This window comes from Acipenser ruthenus, chromosome 18, assembly GCF_902713425.1.
Source record: "Acipenser ruthenus chromosome 18, fAciRut3.2 maternal haplotype, whole genome shotgun sequence".
Lineage (NCBI taxonomy): Eukaryota > Metazoa > Chordata > Actinopteri > Acipenseriformes > Acipenseridae > Acipenser > Acipenser ruthenus.
Genome location: NC_081206.1, coordinates 20,607,376 through 20,619,532, shown reverse-complemented (window position 1 = coordinate 20,619,532; position 12,157 = coordinate 20,607,376). Strand labels below are relative to the sequence as shown.

Genomic DNA, 12,157 nt, shown 5'->3' with positions numbered 1-12,157 from the left:
TATTCAACATTTGCATAACGCTGCTATAAAACTACAGCATGGGAACGTATAAACGTTAAGATTGAGAAGCCAGAAGATTGACCAACAAGGATCCATAAAGATTCCTTTACAGCAGCATGGCACTAATTCAGTTCCACATAAACATGCACTGTGGTTTCATGATTGGAGTGGAGGACATGGGGAAACAGATCCCAGTTTTGGAAAGGTATTCGGCCACTAATTGACCCTGAGGTGCTACAAGCCACTTAACCTTCTTGAGTCCACCAGCTGGAAAAGTGAAGTTCACTGCTGACACGGTTCAGAGAACCTTCCAGCCCTGTTCAGTGCCTGGAGATCAATGTGGATGGTGCTAATTTAAAACCTTGTTCTGACCAGCAGTGTGCCATATTTTTATTAAAAAAAAAAGTTCAAATATTTGGAAAACAAATATCATTTTCAGGAGTTAACTGGTAAAATGTTTTTAAAAATAACTTTAAAAATGAACCGCAGGAGAATGGCAGTGTGTGAAACTAAGCCTTTTAAGACTGGGATCACATTAGGAGGTTGGAAGTATCAAACTGGGTGTTCACATGGTACTGTATTACCTCAACTGAAGGAAACTTGGTTTAAACTGCTCTTAAACGGATGCCATCCAGGGAATGACAGGTGGTTACCACATCACACTTACATTTTATTCTGAGGATATTTGAGATATAGTGTACATTTACACAGCAGAGAACCACATAGCCAATTGTGACGAGAATGAGGGCAGTCACCTCATGATATAGCATGTGCCTGGCTGTCTGTATGTACGTTCATGTGTACGTCACACATTTGTAGTAGATCTGGTATGGTTGGGACAATAAGAGATATTTGCGATATTATCTCTTATTGGTAGTCTTGGTTATTTATTGCACTGAAAAGGTGCAATAAATAAGGGGGTTAAGTGCCATGTAATTAAGCTAATGAAAAGCAGACAGTGAAAAGCAGAAAAAAGCAAGAGATTGTGCAAGAGAAAAAGATCTACCAACTAGGGATAATAACAATCAATGGCAGTTAAAACATGATTAAGATAATCGTGATTATCATAATGACACTCAGTAATGAGTTATTGAATCTGTGGATATATGTATGTATGCCACACTTACATTTTACATGTAGAAATTGCAGATGCAGGTCACTGTGATCTACTTTTTCATGAAAAGAGGTAGGTCATATTTTGTATCAACAGTCGCGGTGTGGGATAAGCATGTTATGGACATACTTTTAAAACGTATCTTCATTACCATACCAGTTTCAAAAGTCTCTAATAACTATTTAGCCAATACGTTGTGACAATTTCAGTGTTTTCCCAAAACACTAAACACTCCATCAGGTGGGGTTGATTCAAGTAATTCTGAGATTAACTCTTTTAAGTCTAGCGTTCCTGTGGTACCTTGTATGGAACAGTATTTTCAGTATATAAATTCATTGTTATATTCAGAAGTAATAGCCAGAAAATATACTTCGTGCTTTTAGATAACAAGATATTTCCATAAATCTTACCACTTCCATTCATTATGTCTCAAATGTCCAGTTTTGAAAGAAACATGTTACTGTAAACATCTATTTCTATTTTAAACATGGTATCTGGTGCTGCACATGATGCTATGCTTGTCAAGAGCTCCTGTACCTGTAAGTAGCTGATGTTGTGTAAGTCTCTCCTCACTCCAAACAATATAAACTGGTGATTAACTGAGTATATAATTCTTATTCTTGGTTCAATACCTTTCAGCACAAAAGGCAGACTCAGTGTCAATGTATAGAACAGAGCTATCCAGTCCTCCCATGGTACGTGGTAATGTTGCTAAAACACTCAGCATCATACAGAACTGACTCTTCCCACAACCAGAGGGTCCAGTAATCTGTAACAGAGAAAATTAAGTGGTCACTCCTCTTATTAACAGCGTACAGGGAAAGGGAAATGGGATTATGGAAATAGGTACCGTACGTACCACGGAAAAAAGTCTGTATATTTTACCATTAAAACTAATTGTAGAGCAGAAACAACCGCAACTAATCAAGAGGTGCTACGTTACATACATATCTTACAAATATATGTTATTCAATCAGATTGCTGTTTTTTTATTGTTTTAGTCAGTATGTAGCTGAAAAGAGTTTTTCCCACAAAAAAAAAATATTTTTCAAAATAGTATATTATGTTAAAGAATTTTACATGTACAACATTTATAATAGCTTATACAATATAGCTACACTTTTAAATGTATGACATACACATTTTTTGAAAAAAACTTGCAGTAACTTAATAATTATAGCAGAGGGCGCACTTTCACAAGTAACAGGGAGGGAGCATTTCTGCTTCATTTTTACTGCATAAACAGCAATGCTCACATTGTCTGTTTAAGAACAAGAGCAAATTAAAAGGTGTAGGCCATTGCTTCGCAACCATTTCCACTGACTCCTCAACTTTGTGCCAGGCCAGTTTTTTTATTTCTAATTCTAAGCGCTTAATAGCGCAACCCTGAAAATGGAACCGAAAGTATAGTAACCTTACAACATGTTTAATTTCACAGACCAGTTGTGTGCCAGTGTGAGTAAATTCAGACACAAACTGGTCGTTTTTAGAGGACAGAAAGAACCCTGGCACTGGCACCTATCAGGCCTGTGAGTTTATATCAGTGAAAGCAGCAGCCTCAGTCCCTCCTTTACCTCAGTGAGAGTTCCACTGGCTAGCACACCGTGAAGCACCGCATCCAGCCCTCGTAGTGAGGTGGGGAAGAAAACGTGGGACCGTCTGTCCCTGAGCTCTAAGGCCTGGGAGGGGAGAAAAACCGAATATAAAGCATTGTTCCACACCACAGCTGAAACGGACAAACTGCAAATTGTTAGACCAAGCCATTAGTGTAGTAAATATGGGCTGCACTTGCTTTCTCTCACTATTTGAGTCTTTATTTTTCTCCACAGTTGAATATAAATATTGCTGCTGCAGCCTAATATTGAGTCCCCTGGACACCTTTGTCAAAAAAGAGGTTACATCTCAAGTGATTTCATTAAATACATACCAAGCACAAAGCTATAGTAACCATTTTTAAATAGTTGAACAAAGAAAATGCTCGGCCACTGGTATGGAATTTTGGATTCAAGGTGAAGTCCTTCATGCCACCAAAACTACGTCATGCAGTACCTGGAGCTCGTTGGAGGTCTCCAACTACTAAAGACAATCCTGCTTAGCTTCTGTGATGCGATCAGGTTTCAAGGTGTTATGGATGCTGGCTGGAGAAGCTAGCTGAAGTAGATGAAAGTCTCACCGTGACCATTGTGGGAGCACAAGCCAGGCTGACAGTACGCAGAAGAGTCTGAACCTGCTGATAACTCTGGCCAGCCTCCCTCATCAGCTCCAGGGGACCCAGAGAGGAAGTCCTGAAAAAGAAAGCCACAATACGGAGAAAACAATGCTTTAGCTTCAACAATTCTTTAAGATCTCTTGATCCACCCCTCCTACTATGCACTGGACTTGCCTGACCCAAGCACCACGTTACTGGATCCTCAGCCAATGCACTATCCTTGCACTACTACTAGGTCATTGTAGATACAACTTGTTATAACCCTTACTGATTGCATCCTAGTTCATATTGTATTTTAGTAGTATTATTTTTAATTTGCCCATATGGAACCTTTCCACTGTTCCTGCTGACAAGCCAATTGCCTTTTTATGCTTCACCAGCCTAAGCAACGGATGTTACCAAGCTGCTGAACCTTGCCTCTGCTCAGGGAATGTCTGAGTCGGGGTCACTGAGGCGTACTGAAGAGCTAGCCCAAACTGTTTTATTCCCCCCTAAGAGGAGGGAGTGCAAAAACCAATGCCACAGCCAATGCAGCGCTCTCTCCAGCCAACATTAGCAATTCATCACAAACAATCTTAGAATCACACTTAAGAATGTACTGCACATGGTGCACTGACGACAAGCTACCAATCCCAATACTGCAAATTATCCAGAATGCATCCAAAATGGCAGCATATCACTCAAGCTACAAATCTGTCTGCACATGCTCGCCAGAGAAGCAATTGGCTAAGTCCCAGGATCAGAGGACGACCACTGACCTTCAGTTCTCCTGAGCTGTTGCCTTGAGGGAACATAATTGAACATTTTAAATAGCTGAGAAAAAGAACACAACGATTGAGATGCACAGCAATAGCACAGTAAACTTATTTTACAAAGCACACACTATTGATGAATTAAAAATGCTTGAAGCAAGCCATCATTCAGTAGGTTTATAAAGACACTAGTAAAATTATCTTTGTCAAAATGTTTTAATAAAGATTTGTTGTGCTTTTACTAACAAGTGTAATAAAGCCGATAACAATCAAACTGCCTAAATCTAGAACACGGTTAAATCCGTGCTTATAAAATGAATGGTAAGACAGTTATTAATTGAATTAAAAGTTACTACAGTTACAATGACATGCAAGTAACATCTTATCGAGTTTTGGCAAACGGCATACTGTATGTTCTCTTATCTGAAAAGCATTTTACTGCAAAATATTGCTCCAGCAAACCTGCCGCATGTTGTACCCTTCACTATACCAATGCGACCTTGCTTGCTCAGCTGCGCTAGCACTGCACCATAGTGCGTAGATTGAGGCAGGCTGTAACTCTAGCGTATGCATGCTGTGTAGAAAACAAAACAGAAGTAGTAAAACGGAACAATAAAAATAAGACAAATGTTTGGTCAGTTGTCGATTTACTTTTGTGTTACGAGAGGGTTGCTGAAGAGGTATTGAAATTCGCTTTGCATATCAAAGAAAGCAAGCTCCTTGCAGAATTAATTTGTTTAAGTTTCTCAAACTTTCTGACCTGCACTGCACCGCAAAGTTTGCAGGCTTGTAGCACAACTTGAACTGCAATGCACGTACCTGGCAGGTTTCAATTTGATGGCGGTCCAATCTGTCGCATAATTCAGGGAGCATACCTGTTCGTCTCAATTTTGTATTAGCCATAACCGATATCAACTGCAAATGAAGTGTGATATCAGCTTCAGGACAGTAGAATGCATTGAAGTTAACAAAACAACGGTATCAAAAAACTCCTCATTCTCTCTCTAGGTTTAGAGTGGACAATAAAACGCATGCATTTTTTTTTTTTATCTATAGTAGCCTTTTCCCATTAGTGTAATATTGAGTCTGTTATTATTTAGAATTAATTCACCAAAAAATACAACTGTTTTCAAAACAACCTCAACTTCCCTGAGTGACGACACAACTGTGAACGCTAATTGGTCTGCCGCTCAAAACTATCCTCCAATCAATGCAAAAGCAAGGGGAAGGAGCGCTCTGCATTCCGGAGGTTGTAGTTTTAAAACTTTTCAGCCTTCAGCTGACAGTCAAGTTTCTATACAGGTAGTTTTGGTGTGTTTTTTTGACTAAGCTGGTTTAGGAACCATGTACAAAAAAAGAAACTAGTAAAAGTGTTTAACAAATGTTTTAACGTGTATTGTTTGAAGTATTTTTCAATTGATGAACACATTAAAAAGACTCCTAATCAAATTGTTTGTCAAATAATTGTACTATTTCTGTTTGTATCTTATGAATGATTTACATTTATGGAGGAACTGACAGTAGTTTCAGAAATAGCCTTTTCCCCCTTTAGAGCCTGGATTCACTAATGTGGACATACAATTCTGTGTAAAATACATAAATGACTCTTTTGTATTCAAATAATGTGTTTATTTAGTCATATTATTACAAATACGATTACATATTGGGACTGTATGGGGATATACTTGCTCTGTACCCAGTAGGAAACCAGAAATGTTAAATTACTAAAACATGTTGTATGTTTGTGTCACTTATTTCCTAAATTTATTGTTCGTTGCTTGGCAATGTCACTATTCTCCTAAGTCGAACTTGCCTCTACATATCTCTTACAACCTTTCAAACCAGAAACACACAGCACAGTACTATTAAAAACTAGGCAATTTCAATTAAGTCTATTTTTCAGATTGGTTGTGGCAAGTCCAAGATGTCACGTTCATTTTCATAAATAGCCTGGCACTGTTTCAGATGTGGAAAGTGTTCCTGCTATTTATCAGGGCTGGAAAATTCAAAGGATTTGACCCCTTCAGCAGTTGAAAGTCTCACCTACAACAGTCTTTGTCTTTGGAACTCAGTATTTACAGTAAAGTTTTGAGCTTTAAGGCCACAAAGTTAATCAGGGTTACATTATCTGATTGCAGTTAGACCGCAGGAGTGAATCTGTCCTACATCACAGGAAGTGATTACTGGAACCCAACTTTCTGTTGTGCTGTATTACAATCATGGGCATGTGTGCATTAAACAAAAGGAAACAAGCAATGAACCTGGAGATTTTCTTCACAAGAAAGGGGGGCTCATGATAATGTTGCTAGTGCAAATAAGACAGAAGTACATAGATTGTAAAGTAGGAAGATTTAAAGGGGACCCAGTAACGCAAAGATTTGCCTTGACACACTATTCTGCATTAGCTTCTGTATGAGGTTGTAGCATACTTTAGACAGACAGGAATCATATCAAGTCAAGTCCATGCTGGTCTGGCTTTTACACCCCAAGTTGAGGTATCTTCATGGGCAGCCTTGATCTCAAGGTGCAAAGACCCACTGAAACACTAGACTGTGTGAGGCACAAAATGGTCTGGCTTCATGACAGACCACTTGCTTTACTAGGGCAGGTAGGCAGTGATTTGGTTGGTTTTATGTGGCAAACAGAGCTTCTTATTGCAAGCTTGCTGATCAAATTTGCAATTCAATTTCCTGAGCACTGCAGTTGACATGTAATGCCTGCACATTCTTTTATGTTTTGTTTTGTAAAGCTAATTATGGAGACTACAAATCTTTGTTTATAAAATACTCTGTATGCTGAATCTGCATCCAGTACGACTGGGAGGAATGAGTACAAAATCTCAGTATTAAAGTGATTGTAGCAACCAAAATAAATGCATAAACCTTACCTGCTGTGTACATTAATTACATAGATCTCAAATATGCAGAAAGAAACATGTGTATACCAAACCAGTATTTTCATTTTAAAACATACTAACTGGTAGTTTCTATGCCTTATTATTGTGATATCCAAACGCTTAAATATGGTTTGCGTATTTAAAAAAGGTTGTTACCTTACAAGACTGTTGAAAATATTTGCGCTTCATTGGTGTGGAAGAAGTGTTATATTTTGCTTGTATCTCATGCAATCGCTCTTATCAGCCACTAGAGGGGGTCTTGAGTCCTAATTTGACAAAGAGCAGTTGACTGTCTAGTAAGCACAGCTATATTTCCCAAATAATGATTTAAATGTATGAATAATTCTGGGTCAATCTGTCGATATAACATGTTAAAAGTGTTCCATATATGCATTTTATCCCCCTACTTTCACATCTGCCATATACTTTTTGCATTTAACTCAGATGCAAAGATGCAACAATTTATTGATTATTGCTCAACATGTTTATTAATTTTTTTTTTTTTTTTGGGGGGGGGGGGGGGGGGGGGGGGCGGGGGGGTGTTGCAAGCATGTATTATTTGATTTATTAATTGCCCTGGTGCCCTATTTGGAAATCACAGTTCACATATATAATATATAGCTAGCTCATGCATGGTTTCAGTTTATTATTATTTATTTCTTAGCAGACGCCCTTATCCAGGGCGACTTACAATTGTTACAAGATATCAAATTATTTTTTACATTCAATTACATTATTTTTTACACATTATTTTTACATACAATTACCCATTTATACAGCTGGGTTTTTACTGGAGTAATCTGGGTAAAGTACCTTGCTCAAGGGTACAGCAGCAGTGTCCTCCACGGGGATTGAACCCACGACCCTCCGGTCAAGAGTCCAGAGCCCTAACCACTACTCCACACTGCTGCCCCAGTTTAAGAATAGTATATATCTGTAGCTTGTAAATATTCAATATGACATTCTATTGGGAAAATGTCTGCTGCTTGTACCTGTACTGTAATAATGCAGGTGTTCAAGGAATCGATAAGATGAACACCGACAGACAGGATCCTTAAGAATTAATGTTGAAATTCCACAATAGGTATTTTATTCTGAATGCATTTAATGAGGTTCAAAGGTTGAGGAAGCAACAATGTGATGGATTATTTCAAAAATCAAATCCATTTTTTATTCTTTTTTTTTTTTTTGCTGTAAACCTGTTTATTGCTTTTACTGTCTTATAAAAATCAGATTTCCTGGCGGCAAACCTGAAAGTAATGCCCAAGCTCCAAGCCTCTCAATCTTCTTTCAATTTGAGGGGGGGCCTCGCCTTTTATTTTTTCTCCCCATTTACTTTGTGGATTTGTAAGAGCAGATTTGTTATGTTTAACATTTTCTGTGGGAGAATGCTGCAGACACCCCCTCCCTCCAACTTACCCACCATGACTTTTGGTATTTTGTAAGTAAGCTTCCCCCAAATTGATTATTTAAGGTTGACAGGCCTGTATTTCTGGGATATTGGAACAACCAAAGTGCTCAATTAGTGAACCTGCCTTTTTTATTACAGAAACCTGGCAAACTAGAGATGTGCAGAAAGTGCATATAAGACATTGAACACATTGATGAAACAATGGCATTCTCAGTGTAAAGACAAAGGGAGCTACGGTAAGGGGCCCACCCATAAAGAAATAACTTTTTTTTTTTAAACCCCTCAGTAAAGAGGCTAATTAAAAATGATCAGTAACACATGAAAGAGAGCGCAGTGGCAGCTCTATCAAGGCATACTGCAATTAGCTTTTTTTTTGTGAAAGAAAATAAAACTTGTCAAAAAACTAAAGTACAGTAAAGCAGAGGTTTCATTTTGACATTCATGCTAATGTGGAAAAGGTCAGCACTGTGAAACCTGAAACTGAGCTGAGTATTTCTACAAAGCCATAGCATATAAATACATACATTCAACTACCATAGCATATCAGTTACCTATTTACAGTGTCCTACATGTGCAAACATTAAACAAAATCCTGACTGAAAAGAAAATATACATTCCCTGTACACTCCATATTGCATTAGACAACTGTGGAACATTGCACACACACACACACACACACACACACACACACACACACATCATTTATCTAAAAAACAAAAACTATTACTACTTCAAATGGAAAAGAACATTAACAATATTTCTTTCACAAAAAATGGTACAATGTGCACTTAAGGGCCAATTCAATTAATTTTAGCTAGGAAAAAGTGTGACTGTAAAATACAAATTCATGCAATGAATCCTTGATCTCATTGCACTTTCCTAAAATGCGCTCTCCCTGCTAAAAGTTCATTTGAATTGGACATTGATATCACTCCAGTGTTTTATTTGCTCCAGTGTATTATTATCACACTTGCAAAAACATGACTGAAGTATTTTCCTTCATCAAAAAGGTTGTGAATTCCACCCTTAGAAACAACAGGGATGTTTGTAACACTGTAAAAGTTCTTTTAGCCACTATATCCAAAAGTTTGCACACCTCTAGGGACAAAAATCCAGTTCTGTAGATCTGGTAACCAGCAAAAAAAAAGAAAACAAGATAAATTACACAATTAAATTGATAGAGACCTGTAAACATTCTCAAGGTCATGCATACTGCCGCTTTAATGGAACAATATCAGTTTTTTTTTTCAAGGTGGCTAAGGTTAATTATTCCCTCCCCCCCCCCCCCCCCCCCCCCCCCCACATAAATAAAACTCTACTACATGTAATAAGGTAATACTTAGATGCATGCACTCATAATACCCCACGTAGCCCCTCTTACAGAACTGTAGATACAATGCACTTTAGAGAGGCTTTGTTTAGCAGCAGGAGTGACTGACCAGTAATGACAAGTACAGTACCTTCAGCACAGTATTTCTGGGGATAGATGGGGGTTCTCTAAATTTTGGATAATTTCTTTCTACCTCATATTGCTCCTTAAAGATCTGTATTTAAAACAAATCAAATATTTTACAAATATATTCCTTGGAGTATTACAGCCTCAAGATCCTCATTAACTAACGGTGCATGTTATACAGTAAATTGTCTATAAAGTTTTTAATTTATCATGCATGGTCCTTTATTAGTTTTCAGCCTAGTGACGAATGATGTCTTTAGTTGGGCTTTTTTTAATTATTATTATTATTTTTTTTTGCACCTAAAAGCTCATAAACCCAGTAGCATCATCAAACTGTAGAAGTGCAGCACTTAAATCTTAAAATGAAATTTAATAAATCAACTTCCTCGATCAATTAAAAGAAAAGCCCAACCAAAAACATTGCATTGGAGTTTCAATGACATTGCATCTATAAATTTGCTGCACATGCTGTAATTGCATATTTAAAATCCATTCACATGTTTAGAATAACCAAGATTGTTCTTGAATGTCTGCAATCATTTCCAAAGTATTCCTAGCTGAAATACAACATCTTCATACACAGTAATAACATGTTAATGCCCATTTGTCTTTTCATACCAACCAGCACTCACACAACAAATAATTAGGCTACATCTTGACACTTTCATATGAGTGACAATATGATAATAGAGGCTGAGAAACCAGGTCACCACTGTAAAGCAGATGTTTATACATAAATGTAATAATAACCATAATCATTCTTTCTTTTTTAATTGTTCAATGTATGTCATGTGTAATACTGTACTGTAAAATTCCAAATAAAAACTCAAAGCCTGTTTTTGAATGCAATAACTAACTGTTGTATAAGCCTCAACACTGTGACATGTCCCCCTTATACCATCCTCTAACCCCAGTCATGCATTTTAAAACATTTCATTCACTTATTCACAATAAAAGACAATATTGCTATATTACCCTGGAAGGTAAACTTTCATAGTTTTCAAAGCTTTTGTTTGAATAAAATAATGTGCTGGTGAATTTAAATTAACAAGATAGGAAGTCAAACTAATACACCTTTCTTAAGTTTTAGGAGGGGAGGGGGGGGTCAGGGGGAACAGATATTTTCACTGCCCCTTAGCTATTGGGTTTCCGTAAATTGCACTATATGGCAGAGGACCAGCTGTTAACAAGGTTAACTGGGATTTACCACCATAGAGTTTCACATGTTAAACATATAAATTAAATGACTTCGAAACTTTGAGAACATTTTAATAGAAGGCTGCGTATTTTTCCAAAAGTGAGTCATTTATACGGGAGTTAATCTTTAAATTAAATTAAAGAAATGAAATGACACAGACCTGGTTTCAACATCTCCAAGGATCCTGTACTATTGGTTTAGTAGCCAGAGGTATTATTAGGAACTTCACAGTATATATTAGGTCGTAGTCTGGAAACCTTTGTCAGGAAAGTTTTGTTAAGGAAGCCCGTTTTGTTTAGTTAAATCAAGTTTGCAGATCATGAAACCTCTTTCCAACTGTAACACGCACACACACACGCACGCACGCACGCACGCACAGGCACACACACACGCATGCACGCGCACGCACACACACATGCACACGCGCGCACACACAGCCGCACACACACGCACGCACACACACGCATGCACACACACACGCACGCACGCACGCACGCACACACACACGCACGCACACACAATACATGGTGAATAAGTTACATCTTGAGATGCCAACAGTAAATATCACAAAATGTCATACAGCATCCAGTTCTGTAGGGTGTTGCACACTGTAGGGTCAGTGAGTTTTTAACCCTAGTCCTCAAGTACCTCAAACATTCTAGGTTTTAGTTTCAACCAGTTGTGTTTTTGAATTTGTATTGCAGTCTGGTGATGCAGGTGGACTAGAGCAATCACTCTAGCTACACACTATTTAATCTTTCTGTAAGTGCTGTCTTAAGTGCGCTGGAAAACAATGCATACTTACACAAATAGTTAGTACTGATTGAAACAAAAACCTGGACTGCTTGAGGGATAGGCTTGAAGAACACTAATGTGTGTTACATAATAAAGTGGATTAGTCCGTTTATGATTCCGGGATAGATGTTTTTGGTGTGGGAACTGTAGGATATTTCATCAGTAAGACAGTGTTTTTTACTTCTATTTAATAATATATATTTCTATTTATATAGAAATATATTATATATATATATATATATATATATATATATATATATATATATATATATATATATATAAATAAAGTACATAAACTACATAAAAGTAGTTCAAATAATCTAATA

At 37.4% G+C, this 12,157-nt stretch overlaps 1 pseudogene; it reads right to left on the bottom strand.

Annotated features, from left to right (window-relative positions):
* The window catches only part of LOC117416647 (DNA repair protein RAD51 homolog 2-like), a 121,755-nt pseudogene extending 116,490 nt beyond the window's left edge, over nt 1–5,265 (bottom strand).
* Between the last annotated feature and the right edge of the window lie 6,892 nt (nt 5,266–12,157).